The sequence below is a fragment of the Cupressus sempervirens genome, chromosome 8 (genome assembly GCF_028749045.1).
Source record: "Cupressus sempervirens isolate cs-2001-9-10 chromosome 8, ASM2874904v1, whole genome shotgun sequence".
NCBI lineage: Eukaryota > Viridiplantae > Streptophyta > Pinopsida > Cupressales > Cupressaceae > Cupressus > Cupressus sempervirens.
Window position 1 is genome coordinate 55,529,550 of NC_143125.1, and position 21,129 is coordinate 55,550,678.

Sequence of the window (21,129 nt, forward strand, 5' to 3'; positions counted from 1 at the left end):
TCAGATTTCTTCAGATCCCCATGATTTTTCTTGGTAGAGCCTTGATGGTGGTGGTTGCAGGATAGTTTTGGATGGAAAATCTTAGTTATGCCTGAACTATAAAGGCAATTTTTGTGAATTTTGTAAAGGTTGGGACCTTTTCTCTATTTTCTCTGTTACTACTCTGCAAATTCTTAGTGTCACTCTGTTCCATGTTTCACTAGGTTGTCCTCATGCATAAGCTTTGGACAAGGGTGCAAACCTCAGTGACAACAATTTTTGGCACGCCCGATGGGACTACTTTTTAGAAAATTTCAAGCCTACTGGTGTCAAAAGGGAAGATTCCAAGATCAATACTAAGGAGATAGTACTAGCTTCAATGTTGAAACCTTTAAGAGGCTCATTCTTCAAAGTACTTGGCAACTTTGAGCTCCAAATACATATCTGGTTCCAAACCAAAGATGTAGTGATCTATGCCCAGAGCTAAAACAAGGGCATCTTCTAGAGGTAAGTTTTAGTATCAAGAGCTTTCATTTTCAAAACCTAGAAGAAGGAAGACTAGAATATCTTGATCACCGGTTAGGAGTGAAATAGTAACAAATACACCTACAAGATCTATCTCTACTCTTCCTACTGTTAGATCTTAGCCTAGACTGCCATCAATACATATCAATAGATCACTTGTCTATATGGCATTTCCTAGAGCTCATACTTTCACCACCTTTATTGGTGGCGGTCCTCTCTTATTAGCCCAAAGACATGACATACCAGTAGCTACCCTCAAAAGTATACCAGAGTTTACTGGTGAAACTTCTATCTCTCCTTCAGAACATATTCAAGAGGTTGCAAATGTCTGCAATATCCATGGTATTACAGAGGATGATGTTGTAGTTAGGCTCCTAGCCTCAACCTTAAAAGGAAAAGTACTACAAGGGTAAAGAGGTTTAGCTCATGGTTCTATAACAGATTGGGATGGATTAGGAGCAGGATTGTGCAAACATTTTGAGGATAAAAGTGACTATTTGTCACTTTTAGAGTAGTTGACTACTATAAAAAGAGCCCCCCATGAATGTATGACTAATTTTAATTATAGATTTCAAAAGACATGGGATAGAATACCTACTTCAGTGAAGCCTACCCCTGGTAATGCCTTCTTGCATTACCTTAGAGCTTTTAGCAGTGATATTGCCACTATAATCCAAACTATGGGAGGAGATACCTTGCCTAATGCTTATGACATAGCAATAAAATTAGAGAAAATCCAAATACAAGGAGGTAAGCTAGCTCCAAGGCCTCCTATGCCTTTCTTCCTTGATGTTCCAAATCATCAACCAACAATGGCTCCTCTTCACACAACTTCTACATCAAAAAACCTTGTCCCAATCCCTCAAGCTTCCACATCTTCAAATGGGATAGATGAAATCAAAGAGATGATGAAATCTTTGATGTAGAACATGGATAAAAGAGAAAAGAACCTAGAGAAAAGATTGCAAGATTATGGGAAGAAGCTAGAGGATAACTCCTCTATGATGTAGAAAGTAAGCAACAAGGTGGTGACTTTAGAAAGACAAAAAGCTCAAGGTAGTACGCCTCATCAATTGCAATATCAAACTCCAAGAAGTGGTAGGCCTCCAAATCTTAATCATTGGAACAATTCTTTTGATCAGAATAGGTAGGGTGGCCATGCTTCAACCTCAAATGTAAACCAAAGTAGGGCCTAGTCTCTCAAAACAATATGGCTCAAGATCAAGATTTTTGTCCCTCCTGTAACTACTCCTATGCCTATTGTATATGTTAGAAGGTTGAATCTTTTATGGCTTTAACAGTCCAAGAACATGCAACAAAACCATCATACAAGGAGGACCAATTTAAAGATGCCTCAGATATGCAAAGATAGGGTGATTGATCTTTTATGAATCATCAGATGGAGGAGCATTGTAATGTAAATCAAGATTCCATTGCTCATAACACTAGAAGCAAAAGAAAAGCTATGGAAGATGTTGTCCCTCCTCCTCCCAATCAAGCCACAACTTCAAATGCAATATCTCATGAGAAAGCAGAAAATAATCAATCAAGTACCTTTCAGCAACAAAGGCAAAATCATAGCAGAAAGGATACAAGTGATCCTTAGGTTATTCCATCTCAACCTCATACAATTGTAGCTCCCAAATCTTCTACCAAAGCACCTCCTATGCCATTCAATGTGGTAGAGAAAATGAAGAAGACAAATGTGAATATCTCCATGTGGGATGCTGTTGCTACTATACCCATGCAAAAGAGGTTGCTGTAGGAAGAATTGGAAAAAATTGAACCAAAGGATCAGCCACTCAGCATGGAAAGTGCCAAAACCCTAGTACAACCATCAAGGGAGATAGAAACAAGTAAAAAGGTTAGACCTCCTCCATTCTATGTTTCTCTAATTATAGGGGGCAAACTAGTCCATAATTGCATGATTGATTCAGGGGCTAGCAGTTCAGTGATGCCTAGGTGTGTTGCTAATGCTTTGGGAATGAAATATGAGACCATTATTAGGGATGCATTATAGTTGGATGGTAGTACTTTCAAGACTATAGGGATCCTTAGAAATTTAGAGGTGGCCCTACACGCATGCCCTAGTTGTACTGTAACTCAAGATATATCAGTCACTGAAGTCAAGCCACTTTTTGCCATCTGTCTGTCAAGAGACTTCAGTACCGAAATAGGTGGTTACATATCTTTTGATTGGTCATATATGTTTTTTAGAACAAGATATTGAGCCAAAGCATCAATTAGAGTAGAGCCTCTAGCTCACCATCATACTGAACCCTATACCCCTAATCTCATCAACCTGAATTGCCCTATTCTAGAGATGGATGAGAACGACATAGTGAATCATCCCACCACCTCCCTAGTAGAGATACTTGATTTTTTCTTGGATGAATGGGCTAATGTGTATCAATTTGACATTATGTTAAAAACCCTTGAGACAGGTCTTAGTACATATTGTATATTGGAGAAAGATGCTCTAGTTCCCAATCTTGTGGGTACTAAAGAAGATATGAGTAGGATATGGAGTATGTACTTTGATGGATCAAGGAATAAAAATGGATCAGGGGTTGGTGTGATGTTAATTTCTCCTACGCAAGTAAGATACTACTTCTCCTTTAGGCTCTAATTCAGTTGCACTAATAATGTGGCCGAGTACAAATCCTTGATTCAAGGTCTCCTACTTGCTCAAACAAGAGGAATTCAAGCCTTAAGAGTGTATGGAGATAGTGAGTTGGTGGTTGATCAAGTAAGGAATCAAAATACTACCAAGAATGGTTTGCTCAAGTCTTATAAACATAGGGTATGGGATTTTCTTGAAGGTTTCAATGCATTTAATATTCAAAGCATCCCTAGAAAGGAAAATAGATATGATGATAGACTTGCAGCAATAGGTGCATCTTATGATGTGCCAGGGAATCTTGAGGAGGAGAAGAAGCAACAAATCAGAGTGGTAGTAAGGCCTACTACCCCTAATAACAACATCCATTAGCAAGTGTTTGAGTCTGATGAGAAAATTGTGAGCTTCTTGCAGAATGAGGCAGAATTTTTAGAGAGAAATCAATCAAGACTGCAGGATCAGTATGGTGACCAAATCATTCATCTCAATTCTAACAAATTGCCTAAAGGTCTCATTACTCTAGAGAGTGTTTTTAATCCTGATGATCAAGCAAGAGGTAGAGTCATGAACCTAGCTACTGATGAAGATGATCACATTCCAATCATGGTTGCCGATGGAAAGTCCTTAAACATGGGGAAGGTATGTTCTGAAATTGAAATTTTTATTATTATTCATTTATGTCAAGAATTTAATGATGTATTTTCTTGGACATATGATGACTTAAAGGGCTTTGACCTAAGGTTGTTTCAGCATACCATAGATTTAATTAATGATGTAAAACCAGTAAGACAAAAGTAGAGGCTAGTGAATCCCAAGATTGAACCCTTAATGAGAAAGGAGCTATCCAAGTTGATTGAGGCCAATATAATTTTTCCCATCAAACACTCATCATGGGTAGCAAACCTTGTCCCTGTTAGGAAGAAGAATGGAGAAATTAGATTGTGTGTGGACTTTAGGGACTTTAACCAAGCTTCCCTTAAAGATCACCATCCTCTCCCTTCTATGGAGTAGATTTTGTCCAAGGTCAGTGGTTCAAAGAGATTTTCATTTCTTGATGGATTTTCTGACTACAATCAAGTGCTGGTTAAAGAGTCTAATAGATACAAGACTACATTTACAAATAAATAGGGTACCTATGCTTATTGTATGATTCTATTTGGGATAACCAATGCAGGTGCTACATTTCAGAAGGAAATGGCGATGGCCTTCAAAGAATGTAGAAGATCATTTTGATCATCTAAGACAGGTATTCCTAAGATGCAAAGAGTTTGGGGTTTCCCTTAACCCAAGCAAGTGTGTCTTTGCTACTAACCAAGGAAAATTATTAGGACATATTGTATCTGAGGATGGCTTGACCATTGATCTAGAGAGGATAAAAGAAATACTTGCCCTCCCTCTTCATAAACACAAGAAAGGGCTGCAATGTTTCTTAGGTAGGATAAATTTTGTGAGAAGATTTATCCCTAATCTTGCTACCATGGTGAAACCTCTTACAACTATGCTCAAGAAAGGTATGATCTTTTCATGGACCAAGGAAGGGAAGGAAAGTTTTGAAGAGATCAAGATAGCCATAGCCTTAGCCCATACTCTCATGCATCCAAATTTTGAGAAAGATTTCATCCTTTATACCCTAGGTGGCGAGTCAAGCATTTCTGTTGTCCTGACTCAAAGAAATGATAAAGGTGACGAGCAACCCATCGTTTTATTTAGTAAAGGGCTTAAAGAATATGAAGATAAATACAACTATGTGGAGAAGTAGGCCCTTGTAGTAATCAAAGCTTTAAATAAATTTAGACACCTCCTGTCTCATAATAAGATTCATTTATTAGTACCTCACACCAGTGTGAAGGATTTCCTTTTGAGCAATGATATTAGTGAGAAAAGAGATGGCTAGATTACTAAAGTGATGGAATATGATATTGACATTCAGATTACCAAGTTGGTAAGAGAGAGGGGGTTGTGTAAACAAATGTTATCATCTCAAGAACCTGATGAGGAATCTGCTATGATACTGACAGAGCAACAAGAGGTAAGAAATAGCGACCCAAGGAGTTGGATGGATGATACGATGAATTTCTTATTAGGCAATGGATACCCTCAAGGATTAGGAAAAGCTAAAAGAAGATAGTATAGATTGCAGTCAATCCCTTATGTCACAATTGATGGTATCCTTTTCGGGAGAAATTTTAATGGAGCCCTATTAAGATGCCTTGACATAGACTAGGCTAAAAGAATGATCAAAGAACTTCATGATGGTCCTCATGGTGGCCACTTCTCAGCAAGGACAACTGCAATGAAGATCATGAGGGCTGGTTATTACTAGCCATCTCCGTTTCATGATTTTCATAAGTATGTGAGGAAGTGTGAAAAATGTGCCTTCTTCTCTGGCAAACAAAGACTTGCAGCTCTTCCCCTTCATCCTTTTTATATGGACTAGCCTTTTGCTCAATGGGGATTGGATTTTAGAGGCCCTATCAATCCTCCTTCTAATTCAAGTCACAAATGGATTTTAGCTGCTATAGATTACTTCACCAGATGGACAGAGGTAGTTGCATTGAAGGATGCCACTGAATCTTCAGTTGTTGAGTTCCTTGATGGAATTGTGACTAGATTTGGTGTCCCTTCAACCATTATTTCAGATAATGCAAAGTCTTTTGTTGGATCTTAGATTTGTGCATGGGTAGTGGATCATAATATCTATTTGAGCACATCCTCAAATTACTATCCTTAGGGTAATGGTTTGGCTGAATCCTCCAACAAGAACCTGATCAGGATCATGAAAAGGACAATAGAAGATAACCAAAGGTGTTGGCATAAAAAGTTGAAGATTGCACTATGGGCTGATAGAATAATGCCTAAAAGGTTAATAGGGAATTCGCCATTTGTGTTAGTTTACGATAGAGAAGCAAGGTTTCCAATTTCATTGGAGTTCCCATCCCTAGAGTTAGCTCATTAGCTGGAGTTGATTGAACATGATGCCATGACAATAAGAATGATATAGCTGATGTAGCTAGAAGAGAAGAGAAGTAAAGTCATGCAGACCCTAGAGACACACCAACAGTAGGTAAAAAAGAGTTTTGACAGGAAGGCTAGGGTCAGAATCTTTAGGGAGGGAGATTTGGTTCTCAAGTGGGATGCAGATATGGAAAAACCAGGAAGACACTCAAAGTTTGATGCATTATGGAGTGGCCCCTATCTGATTTTTAGTTGCAAATAGGCCAATGCTTTTCAGTTAAGCAGGCCTGGTGGTGAAATTTTGCCCATCCCAGTCAATGGGATCTATCTCAAGCCATGTTTCTGAGGGTTTGAGATTCCATGTACAAAGTTAGCTTAGTTTCATTTCCAATTTGTTCCCTACTTTCCAAGAAGTGCAAGAGCATAGGATTGTCTCTGTGAGATAGCAAGTTTTGAAATTTTGAAGGTCGCAGAGGAGGTTTTGGTCTCTGGTTCCAGTTGCAGAGACATGGGTTTCAAGGTTTTTCTCTTAGAGGTAGGGTTAGGGTTTCATAGTATACATAGGATCCACATCTTTTTGATTCTGTAGCCTAATGGATGCATGAGGTCACTAATCTATGCATAGCTAGCTTGCGTCCCCTCTGAGGCACCAGATTTGTTGGTCATTTTTGCCTTGCCGCTAGAATCACCACGTTTGAATTCAACGTAGTAATGTTAACAAGTTTTAAATATTCAAGTATTCAAAAGGGTACAAAATACTTTATGCTAACCTTATAATATTTCTTCCCTGCACATTTTAATGTTTCTGTGGGCCCACAAGTCCCCATTTTCAGATCTCAGAAGATCAACGGTTGGTGCTATCTCGCTATGGGAAGTTGCACGTTGTTTTACCATAGTGACATAGCGCCTTTTAGCCATGTGGCTGATGGGTCCTCCTTTTCCTTGTTGTTTCTTTGATGCCAAGTTTTGATAGATCCATGGTGGGCACTATGGCGCTATTGAAAAATTTGTGTTCCTTGCTGTTAGCGATATAGCACCTAGATGGAAAGTGATACTGCGGTGACATCAGAGGAAGGTGGGTCCCAAGCATGCCCTGTCAGATATTAGTGATGAAATTTGGCACACACGGTGGGACCTCAGGCAACGTGGAAGGATGATTGTGCTTGGAATGAGGCTTTGATTCATCGCTAGCTGGGTAGTTCGTTGATATTAGTAGTAGCCTGGACCTACACCCCTTTCAAACGCACAAAGATTTCCTCACCCTTGGATCAATCTGGATCAATAGTGGGTGCTATCTCGCTATGGAAAGCTACGAGGATATTATCCATAGTGACATAGCACCTCAGCGATGCATGGCACAGATGATGTAATGGGCCCGCCCTTCTCTAAAGTAATATTACGGCTCATCCTCGATGGCAGTTGTCAGGTGGGTCATAGTATAATGGTGATTTTTCATTGGTCCATTCAGCCAACTCAGTGTGCAGTTGTACAATTTTGTTGATAACCATAGATCTAAGGAAATTGATTGTAGGCGCTATCTCGCTATGGAAAGTTGCAAGGATATTACCCATAGCAACATAGCGCCATTGTGCTACGTGGATTAGTGGGGCTAGGTCTCACCAAGATGAGGATGCCAGGTTGTGCCAAGTGGTTGCCAAGTGTTTCATGGGCCCAAAATTTTTAAGGAGATAGTGTAGTAATATGATGAGTCTTCATTATCGTCAGATCAGTCTAAATCCATGGTGGGCACTATCTCGCTATGAGAAATTGCTCGAAGGATACACATAGCGACATAGCACCTCGATGACATGTGTCCCAGTGGGTCTGGTGAAGGCATTGATGATTAGCGATAGATAGTTAATGTGATTTTCGCAATCAGGGTTTGCAAGGTGGCGTGGTCAATTTGAATATCTGGTCAAACTTGGGGAGACCCGTAAGATGACACAAAGAAATGAACTGGTTGGTCCACCTGGCCTATTTTTCTTTTAGTGTTTAGCTGACTCGCTGACTCTGCTAATTCATGCACCAAAAAATATAAGAAATTAAGGTTTTACACGAATTTGATCTTATGATCGATTCCAACCACCCTGGAGTAAATACGAAACAAAGAGGGACACTCTACCTCCCTCGATCCAACCTATCTACCTTGTCAGAGCATAGTTATGGTGCTGCCTCTATCTTCTCAAGGCCTTGTTTTAGTTAACAATTATATTTCATGGTACCAAAAAGCTATACTTAGATTAGATTTCTTCAGATCCCCATGATTGTTCTTGGTAGAGCCTTGATGGTGGTGGTTGCAGGATAGTTTTGGAGGGAAATCTTAGTTATGCCTGAACTATAAAGGCAATTTTTGTGAATTTTGTAAAGATTGGGACCTTTTCTCTATTTTCTTTGTTACTACTCTGTAGATTCTTAGTGTAAATTCCCCTGTGCCTTTGAACTACATGATTTTTTGTCTTATCTCTTTCAGCCATTGGTATCAAAGTGCAAGAACTCTTTGCCTCATACTAATGTTTTGTAGAAATCTATGATCTGCATGACTATATCTCCTTGAATCTCTCATTCCTTGTGTCATTCGTCATGGTCTTCTAATCTGCATGCGATTATTAGATCAAAGCAAGTCTGAATGCGTATATCCTTAGTTTTATTCTGGTTCAAAAGTGCATATATGGGTAGAGATTGGTCTGAACACTCTATTTTGGTGCATCACCTCTTTAGATTAGATTAGGTAGATTCACTTTCATGCTCTCCTTCTCCCTTTTCCTCTCCAAGAGTAGTTGGGTGCACCCTGATAGTAAGAGGAAGCCGGATTTCTCCGGAGATTCAACCTCATAGTTCAAGTCCCACAACTTGGAGGTTGTTTCCATGTTTCACTAGGTTGTCCTCATGCATAGGCTTTGGACAAGGGTGCTAACCTCAGTGACAATAAAATCATTAACAAAAAATTATATAGAGAAAAAATAGAAGACAAATTAAAAGATTGAAAATAATTTGTGGAGCCATATGTTTTTTTTCCAACAAGTAGTTGTTTCTTATTTCTACTCTCTGTTTTTCTAATGCTTATTTTCATTTTTCAAGGAGTCGTTGCTCCAATAAAATAGGAGAAAATTCTATTTTATCATTTTTTGATGTCATTTAAAATATGCATGGGAACATATGAATTCCTTAAATTTAAACAAAAATAGGAGTTAAGTTATTTCATTAAGACATGAGGTTAGAAGCAAAACACAAATGGATGGCTCCTCCAAATAGATGGACAACACTACTTTTTAGAGCACTATGTGGGTCTCTTACAAGTCACATGGAAGTCTAGAGGACTAAAAGGATCCATAAATTTAATAAGTAATACATGTTAAAGGAAATCTAAAAAATAATGTCAAAAGAAAAGGTTGCCATGATGATAAGGTAGACAAAATAATGAAATATTTTTCAATTTTTCAATTCTAAGTAATTTTTAAATCATAATGATTGAATTTAGAATTTGATCTTTCCTTTATAAAAATGAATCATTTATAAGAATTTTATATTTGAAATTAAAAAAATTATTAATTTGTATAAATATATTTTATTTTTATTTTTATGAATTTATATTTTAAAAAATTCTATATAATTCTAATTTTAGTTTCTACACAAATATAAAAAATGAAAAGCTTATGATAAAAATAACTCTCTCTCTCTCTATACACACACACACACACACATTTTAATATTTGAATGAATAAGAATGTAATAATATTTCTATTTAATTTTGTATAGTAATTTTTATTTTCTAAAATTAATTTATGGTACATTTTCTCTCGATAATGAGATACATTTTATTAATAAATTGAAAGCAGTATGAATAAAATTTATGTCATTATTGAGAGAAAATGTAACATAAATTAATATTAGAAATTAAAAAATACTATATGAAATTGAATAGAAATATCATTACATTCTTATTCTTTTAGTATTAAAAAGTATGTATGTATATATATGTGTGTGTATATATATATATATATATATATATATATATATAGATATACATATGTATATAGATACATATATATACATATATATATATATATATATATATATATATATATATATATATATATATATATATATATATATATATATATATATATATATGTATATATATGTATCTATATACATATGTATATCTATATATATATAGATATAAATATATATGTATATCTATATATATAGATATAAATATATATACACATATGTATATATATACATATATAGATATATAGATATACATATGTATATATATATACATATATATACATATATAGATGTATACATATATATATATGTATATAAATATGTATATATATATACATATATATATATATGTATATATATGTATATATCTATATATATATGTATATATGTACAGAGAGAGAGAGAGAGAGAGAGAGAGAGAGAGAGAGAGAGAGAGAGAGAGAGAGAGAGTTTTTGAATATATAACATTTCCCAACCTTTCAAATGTTGTTTGTGTGACCTTGAGTTGCAAGATGCAAATCACCTCTTTCTAAATTGCTCTTTTGCACAACAAGTTGACTATTTGTTCTTTGGAAACTTCAGTTTCTCACTTCTCTTCCAAACAAACTTAGGGATCTTTTTCAAGCCTAGCTTGAACTACATTCCATTTCACTTTTTACTGCTTATGGAAATACATCCAAACAGTTGTAGTATGGCACTTTGGTGGGAAGGAGATAAAAGGATTTTATGCAAGACCTCTTCACCAATTAACTCTGTCCTAGTTGGTATTGAAAAATCCATTTTAGAAGTTGTGAATGCTAGTCATCGCAGAGTCAAATGCAATCCAATTTTAACCACATGGGATAGCTCTGTCATTTAGGAATGGAAAGACATCCATATTCCTATTGGATGGCTTTATCATAATCAACATAGATTTTCAATCAATAGAGATTCAGTTCATTAGCTTCCTCCTTCTTGTGGTTCAGTTAAACTCAAATTTGATGGTTCCTCCTGAGGCAACCCAGGAAAGTTTGCGATAGGTATTTGTATCAAAAATCACCAGGGAGAGGTTCTAGCCATCAAAACATCCCCTATTTGTTAGGAACAAAAAACATGGCTGATGCCTATGCCTTATTCATGAGGTTAGTTTTGGTAAAAAATGGGGACTTTCAATAAATCCATATAGTGATCATAAATTCATGCATTAAATAGGAGTTCTATAGTTGGTAGCTATCATATATCCTCCAAAAAATATGGTTTCTTATCAACTTATTTGAAGTAATTTATATTTCCCATACTCTGAGGGAAGGGAATATGCTATCAGATGTTCTTGCTAACTTAGGATGTAATAGGGTGAATCTTGAAGATTTAAATCCGAGAGAGTTTATTAAATCTAATAAAGAAATTCAAAGACTGATAATGTAGGATAAAAAGAACATTACAAACACTTTAGCCTAGCACATGAAGGTACACTCAATCATATCAAAGACACCTTTCTTTCTTTAGTTGTTTCAATCATGGTAATGTGTCATCCTTTCTTTAGCTCCAGATATTCTACATGCTAAAACACCTTTAGGTGTTGTATAGATCTAACCATTGTGTCCATTTACTTATCCAATTTGATGGATCTCTTGCAATCAATAGATTTAGTGTTTCTTATTGCAAATAAAGTTGTTTTCCCACAATTTATATCAGATAATAGGCTCTTGGCTACCTTGCAAAACTATGAGCTTTGGTCAGGCAAAGGCTTGGTGTGAGGCTTATTTTCTCACCAAAAGTTGATGACAAGTCATGAACACTTGATGGCCTACGACAAGTTCAAATGGGCTATGGAGAGGAAAAGGTTTTGAATTATCACTATGAAATTGCAAAGTGTGGGTTCAACTCTTGGCAAGGAACTTGTTGACAAGATTAGGTGTTATTCTAATGTAGTCCTAGATCTTATGAGCATGCCCTTTCCATTGCCTCTACCACTTCTTCCCTTGGTGAAAGGTCTTAAGTGATGTTTTAGCCTCTGTAGCATCCAAGTGGCTTCCCAATCTCAATGTGCCTCTCTCATTGATTCTTCCCTCTTTTGAGCTTCCTTCTACAATTGTAGTGGTCCACTCTTTTGAGGATTTTGATGGCTAGATGACATTGACTCTCTCAAATCCTCCTACTAGTTTGTAGTAGGCATGGGATTTTGAGCAGTGTGCCTCATTGCCAACAGATATGGAGGAGTGAAAATTTCTCTTCATAGGTGGTTTTTTGAAAATTTAGCATTTTTGATGTTTACATGATTTATGATCCTTGAAAGAGGGCTTTTTGATAAGAATGTTCGAGAATTACATTCAGGGAATTCATTGTAACCCATTTGTAAGTTATATGTAAATCACTATATAATGCATGTACATGACAAGAAATTTGAGTTTTCTTCCCGATTCTTTCCCAAAGGAGTCTTTGAATCAAATTAGTTTTTAATATATATATCTAAACATAATTTGCTACCTGACACTGCCACCTAACTCAACCCCACCACTTTTGGCATAATCATTTTCATTTTTTATTACAAAGTTTTCATTGGCTTAAACCCTAGCCCCATGCTAAAATAGACCATCCATGTCCTCTTGTTCCACACTTCAGAATTACAAGGACCCTAAGAAAACAAAAGAGCCATCTCGAATGATTTACAATTTTACAATTTACATTTAAATTGAAAGAAGAAAGGAAAGGATCACCATTACATGAGAACATAAACAAAAGATAACACAACAAAAAATCTCTCCTAGAGATGTCATTACAGCTCAACACCCTGCCTTGCACTAGTCATTCCACTATATTCCTCCTCATCTGGGAATCAACTCTTCGAAGAATGCCTCTTCCTTGACACTTGAACAAAATTCAATTGCTTCATTTGTTACCATACTATAATTTTTTCATCTAAGCTCTTGATTGTCAATGATATGTGTAGGATTATGGTGCGTCAAAAAGTGGCGATGTGAAAAAAAAAGTCTAAAAACTTCCAAAAGTGCATTATAAATCATGTTGAATTTTCCCCCCCAATCCTAATACCAAAGAAAAAAAACCATTACCTATGAAAATTAGATAGATACTTGAAATATTAGGTATTCGATATATCAGGCACTCGATCATTTGCCATCCGTACTAGATGAATCTCATGGAAATTGGAGGGTTTGGATTCAAACTTAGTGAGAAGTTGAGATTCTCTCCTTCTTGATCCATGTGATTAAAATTACATTGGTCAACTTTATGCCTTTTTGGTTGTTATAGAATGAGACAAATAAACAAAATTGTCTTTTAATTCTCTTTTTAATTACAGATTGTTGCATATATTTAATATTATGAGTTTATAACATATATTATATAGGATGGTATTACAATATTTAGGATTATATTATATTATATTATATTATATAGGATATAAAATATTATAGTATATAGTATATAGTTTAGCATGCATAATAATTATATAGTATATATTTAATATACTATTATAGTTAGTATATAGTTATGTGTATTTAATTATAGTGTATGTATTATAGTATATATTATAGTAATTATAACTTAGTAATTATATAGTATATATTATAATAATTACATAGGAACATATCTCATTTTTTCAAATGGTTCAAAAGGGGTCAAAGGGTATCTTGTGACCCCTAGGAACATATCTCACATGTTAAAAATGGTTGAAAGGGGTCATAGGGAAACATATGATCACTGTTGACCTATTTGATGATAAAATTTGTCCTTAGGGGTTCTAAGTCCCATGGGGACATATATCACATGTTCAAAAGGGTTGAAAGGGGTGATAGGGAAAATTATGACACCTTTCAACCCATTCAATCATAACATATGTCCCTAGGGGCCCTAGGACCCGTAGGGACATATTTATTATGTTTGAAAGCATCAAAAGGGATCATAGGATAACCCATGACCCTTTTTGGCCCATGAAATGACAACATATTTCCCATATCTCATATGTTCAAATGGATCATCCCTTTTAGTACATTTAATGACATAATAGGTGCCTATCGGTCCTAGGATACCTAGGAACACATTTTATCATATGGGTTGAAAGGGGTCATAGGATAACCTATGATCCCTTTCAAGACATTTCATGACACCATATGTCCCTAGCAGTCCTAGGACCCCTAGGGATATATTTCATTTGTTCATCTGGGTCTAAATGGGTCATAGGATATCCTATAACCCCTTCCAACATATTTCATGACAACATATATACATATTTCATTTGTTCATATGGGTTGAAAGGGGTCATATGATAACCTATGACCCCTTTTGACACATTTTTTGAAAACATATGCCCTTAGAGATCCTAAGACCCCTAGGGACATATTTCATTTCTTCATATGGGTTGAAAGTGGTCATAGGATAACCTATGATCCCTTTTGACACATTTTGCGACAACATAGACATATTTCATTTGTTCATATGGGTCGAAAGGGGTCATAGGATAACCTATGAACCCTTTCAACACATTTAATGACAACATATGTCCCTAGGGATCCTCAAACCCCTAGGGACATTATTCATTTGTTCATATGGGTCAAAAGGGGTCATAGGATAACCTATGACCCCTTTTGACACTTTTGATGGCAACATATGTCCCTAGGGGTTCTAGGACCGCTGGAGATATATTTTATTTGTTCATATGGGTGAAAAGGGGTGATAGGATAACCTATGATCCCTTTTGACATAATTAATGACAACTTATGTCCATAGGGGTCCTAAGACCCCTACAAACATATATCATTTGTTCATATGGGTCAAAAGGGTTTCAATTCATTTCATAACAAAATATGTCCTTAGGGGTCCTAGGATTCCTAGGGGCATATATCATTTGTTCATATGGGTTGAAAGGAGTCATATGATAATTGAAGGATTTGAGAAATAAAAATCCACAAAGTTCAAAGAATACCTACATGTAAAAACCTATCATAGAGAAGAAAAAGACAAGAGGAGGCAAGGGTTTTGGTTTGAAAATATGCAAATTGTATTCTCAAAAATGAAAAAGATGTAAGATAACTACAAATGATCTATCCTTATAGAAAGAGATCAAAACTTGAAAAGGATAACCTAAATGGTAAAAGGGTAACCTAAAAGATAAATTCTATTTAATAATTACTAATTAATTATTAAATGACATTGCAAAAGATGTATAAAGTGAAATCTTAAGAGGGAGTAAAGCGCACTTAATAAATTAAATTAAATTAATGCTTTACTCTAACACCCCCGCTTGAGATGAGAAACAATGTAGCTACAAACAATGTAGAAAGATCAAAGAAACTACAATGAAATGTTGAAAGAAAACTTGGGTCTTGACAACAAGGCCTAATGAGGTAACTGTTGGCCAAATTTTCCTTCCTACCAAATTTCCATTTTTTGAATTCAAACAATAAATAGTCACTTCCCATTTTTAAAAATATTTTAATGCTAATGAAAATATGAAATAAATGAAATTAAAAATTTATGAAATAAATGGAATTAAAACCTTATATATTTCCATGTTCTCCTAAGTTTACTTTTGGGCTCTTGCAACTTTTCAAACCATCAAATCTTGCATAGATCCACAGTGGGCACTTTTCCACTTCCTCAAAATGAACAACCTTTAAATAAAGTAGACAAGTGCCTCACTCCCATGTGGCATGTGGGTCATATTTCATTGTGTGTCATAGGAAAAGTAAAGCTTTCAATCAAGGTGGCATATAGAAGGCTCTTGGTTGGTTAAGGTACTGACATAGGTTGTCAGTGAATCACTTGTTTCCATCCACCATCAGATCAAAGATGATCGATGATGGGGATTTATTCTTGATCAAGATGCAAGGTTTTTTGCAAATTCAAGCAAGCGCCTTTCCGCCATGTGGATTCTGTGGACCTTTTTTTCTATCAGAGTTGCAGAGGTAAACTTGTTAGAACAACTAGGTAGTTTTTAGAGCTTGTTTGCACGCGTTGACAATTTGGGTGCACTTTATTTGCCTCTGGTTAATATTTCTCATCTATATTTTGAATTTACATGATTATATCTACTTTTGGCATTTGAATGATATTAAGTGAAGTCTCTTCCTATAGCATTCTTTTATTGTCTGATCTACATGTGGATTGTTGAATTAAGCAAAGTTTGAGTCTATATTCTTTTAGTTTATAACTGGTTAAATATGCATTTATGGGTAGAGGTAAGATCAAACACTCTATTTTGGTGCATCACTCCTTAGGTTAGAATAGGTAGATTTGGTTTCTATGCATTCCTTCTCCCTTTTCCTCTCCAAGTGTAATTAGGTAAATCCTAATAGTAAAGGAAGTTGGCTTTCTCTAGAGACTCATCCTCATAGTTCAAGTCCCATAGCTTGGAGGTTGTTTCCATGTTTCAAAAGGTTTTTCTTAGGTAAAAAATTTGGACAAGGGTGAAAATTTTTGTGACAATAGGTTTTGGCACGCTCGGTGAGGCATATTCAAAAAATTTCAAGTCTACTAGTGTCAAAAGAGAAGAATTTCAAGTTGATGCTGAGACGATAGTGTTGCTCTTAGTATTTTAGGCCTTCAAGGGGCTCATTCTACAAAGCACTCGGTGACTCTACACCCTTTATACTTGGTTCCATACCAAAGTTGTTGTGATTCATGATCAAAGCTGAAATGAGGGCATCTTCTAGAGGTCATTTTCAATATCAAGAACTTTCCTTTTCAAATCCTAGAAGGAGAAAGACTAGAGTATCTTTATCACCAATTAGGAGTGAAAAAATAACTCATACCCCTGTAAGATCAATCTCTAGTCCCCCTATTGTGATATCTCAACCCAGAAGCCATTAGTTCATATTAATAGACTACTTGCTTATATGGCTAGAGCTCATGCTTTTGCCACCTTTAATGGTGGAAGTCCTCTTTTATTGTCCCAAAGAAATGACATACTAGTAGCTGCACTTAAAAGTATACCTAAATTTATTGGTGAAACTTCTATCCCTCCCTTAGAACACATTTAAGAGGTTACAAATGTCTTCAATATCCATGGTATTACAGAAGATGATGTGTCTGTTAGACTCCTAGCTTCATCTTTAAAATGGAAAGCCCTAAAATGATATAGGTGTCTATCACATGGTTCTATAACGGATTGGGATGGATTAGGAGCATGACTATGTAGACACTTTGAGGAAAAAAGTGACTATTTTTCACTTTTAGAACAAATAATTACCATAAAAAGAGCCCCTCATGAATGTATGACTGATTTCAATTACAAATTTTAGAAGACATGGGATAAAATACCTACTTCAATGAAGCATACCCCTGGTAATGCCTTCTTGCATTACTTTAGAGCTTTTGATAGTGATATTGCCACTACAATCCAAACCATGGGAGGAGATACCTTACTTGATGCTTATGAAATAGCAATAAAGGAAAAAACATATTGATACAAGGAGGAATGTTAGCTCCAATACCTCCTATTCCTTTCTTCTCTAATATCCCAAATCACCAACCAATAATAGCCCCTATTCCTACAACTTGCCCATGAAAACCCCTTGCTCTAGTCCCTCAAGCTTCCACATCTTCAAATGGAATAGATGAAATCAAGGAGATGATGTAGTCTATGATGTTGAACATAGATAAAAGATGGCAAAGCCAAGAGAAGAAGTTGGAAGATAGTTTCTCTGTGATACAGAAAGTCAACAACAAAGTGGTGACTTTGGAGAGACAAAAAGCTCAAGGTAATAAGGCTCCTCAACCACAATATCAAACTCCAAACAATGATAAGCCTCCAAATCATAATTATGGGAACAATTATTTTTATTAGAGTAGGCAAAGTAGTCATGCTTCAACCTCAAAGGCAAATCAAAGTAGGGCCATAGTCCCTCAAAACAATATGGCTCAAGATCAATATTTTTGTCCCTCCTGCAATTATTCCTATGCCTATTGCACATATCAAAAAGCTAAATCCTATTTAGCTTTGACCACCCAAGAACCTATAGTAGGACAATCATATAATGAGAACCAACCCAAAGATGCCTTACATATGCAAAGATAGGGTGATTGCTCCTTCATGAATCATTAGGTGGAGGAATATTGTAATGTAAACTAGGATTCCATTGATCACAACACTAGGAGAAAAATGAGATCTCTTGAAGATGGTACCCCTCCTCCTCCTAATCAGGCTTCAACATCAAATGTAGTGCCTTATGTACAAATAGTGAATGATCAAGCCAATTCCCCTCAACAAAAAAAATAGAACAGTAACAAAGGAGATGTGAATAACCCCCAAGTTATTCCATCTCAATCTCCCATACATACAACTCCCAAGGCGTCTACTAGAGCACCTAATGCCTCATTCAATGTGGTTGAGAAAATGAAGAAGATAGATGTGAATATTTCCATGTGGGATGTTGTTGCTACTATACCCTTGCAAAGGAGGCTGCTGCAACAAGAATTATAAAATATTGAACCAAAGGTTTAGCCACCTAGCATGGAAAGTACCACAAGATTAGTAAAACCATCAAGGGAGCTATATAATTCCTCCATTTTATGTTTCTCTAATTATAGGGGATAAAATAGTCCACAATTGCATGATTGATTCAGAGGCTAGTAGTTTAGTTATGCCTAAGTGTGTTGCTAATGCTTTAGAATGAAAAATAAGCAAATTGTTACGGATGTATTATAGTTGGATGTTAGTACTTTCAAACTATAGGGATCCTTAATAATGTTGAAATGGCCCTACATGAATGTACTAGTTGTACTATAACTCAAGATATATTAGTTTCTAAGATCAAGCCACACTTTTCCATTTATCTGTCAAGAGACTTCACTGCCCAAATAGGTGGTTAAATATCTTCTGATTGGTCATACATGTTTTTTAGAAAAATATATGGGACCAAGGCTTCAATTAGAGTAGAGCCTCTATCCCTCTATCATATTGAGCCCTACACCCCTAATGTCATCAATATAAATTGCACTATCCTAGAAATAGATGAGAATGACATAGTAAATGAGCTTGCCACTTCTCTAGTAGAGATACTTTATTTTCTCTTAGATGAATGGGCTAATCCATATCAATTTGATCCCATATTAGAAACCCTTGAGATAGGTCTTGGTACGTACTATGTGTCAAAAATATATGCTCTTGTCCCTAACCTTGTGAAAACCAAAGAAGATATAACTGGGATATGGAGTATGTATTTTGATGGGTCAAGGAATAAAAATGGATTAGGGGTAGGTGTGATGTTGATTTCTCCTAAAAAAGTAATGTAGTACTTCTCCTTTTGGCTCCAATTCAATTGTACCAATAATGTGGCCAAGTATGAATCCTTGATTCAAGGACTCCGATTTGCTCAAAAAAGAGGAATTCAAGCATTGAGTGTATATGGAGATAGCGAATTGGTGGTCAATCAAGTAAGAAATTAGAATATCACTAAGAATGGTTTGATCAAGTCTTATTAACATAGAGTATGGGATTTTCTTGAAAGTTTCAATGCATTTAATATTTAGAGCATCCTTAGAAAAGAAAATAGACATGTTGACAGACTTGCAGCAGTAGATGCATCTCATGATGTGCTAGGGAATATTGAGGAGGAGGAGAAGAAACAAATCAAAATGATAGTTAGACCTAATATTCTGGATAACACCACCAATTGGAAAGTTTTTGAGTCTAATGCACAAATTGTAAGTTTCTTGCAAAGTGAAGTAGAATTCTCAAATAGAAACCAATCTAGGTTGCATGACTAGTATGGAGATTAGATCATCAATCTTAGTTCCAACAAGCTTCCTAAGGGTCTCATTACCCTAGAGAGCATCTTCAACCCTAATGACCAAGCAAGAGATAGAGGCATGAACCTAGCTACTAACAAGGATGATTATACACTAGTTGTAGTTACTGATGGAAAGACCTTAAACATGGGGAAGGTATGTTCTGACATTGAGCAAGAAAAATTCATTCATCTATGTCAAGAATTTAATGATATATTTACTATTACTAGGACATATGATGATTTAAAGGGTTTTTACCAAAGTTTGTTTCAACAAATGAGTTAATTGAAAATGTCAAACTAGTAAGGTAGAAATAGAGGCTAGTTAACCCTAAAATTGAGCCCTTAATGAGAAAAGAGCTATCCAAGTTAATTGAGGCTAATATAATTTTCCCCATCATGTACTCATCATGGGTAGCAAAATTTTTCCCTGTTAGAAAGAAGAATGGAGAGATTATATTATGTGTGGATTTTAGGGATCTTCACCAAGCTTCCCTTAAAGATCACCATCCCCTTGCTTCCATGGAGAAGATATTGTCCAAGGTCAGTGGTTTAGAAAGGTTCTCATTTCTTGATGGATTCTCTGATTACAATCAAGTGCTGGTCAAAGAGTTTGATAGATATAAGATTGCATTCACCACCAAATGGGGCACCTATGCTTATAGTAAAGTGCCTTTTGCACTAACAAATGCAGGTGCCACATCTCAAAAGGAAATGGAGATGGCTTTCAAAAAGATGATTGAAAGGTTTGTATTGGTTTACTTTAATGATATCACAGTATATTCAAAGGATATAGCAGATCATTTTGGTCATCTTAGATAAGTGTTCATAAGGTGTAGAGAGTTTGGGTAATCCCTTAATCCAAGCAAGTGTGTCTTTGCCACCAATCAAGGAAAATTATTAGGACACATTGTATCAAAGGATGGTTTAACCATTGATCTATAAAGAACAAAGGCAATACTTGCCCTTCCCCTTTTCCTTGTCACAAGAAAGGTTTGCAATATTTTCTTGGTAAAGAATTTTTTTTGAGGAGATTTGTCCCTAATTTAGCCACCATTGTGAAACATCTTACAACCATGCTTAAAAGAATACAATGTTTACATGGATCAAGGAAGGGAAGGTGAGTTTTGAGGAGATCAAAGAAGCCATAGACTCAGCTTCTATGCTCATCAATCTAAATTTTGAGAAGGATTTCATTCTTTATACCTTAGGTGGTGAGTCAAGCATTTCTACCATGGAGCAACCTATTGCCTTCTTTTGTGAAGGGCTTAAGGAATCAGAAGACAAATATAGTTATGTATAAAAGAAAACCCT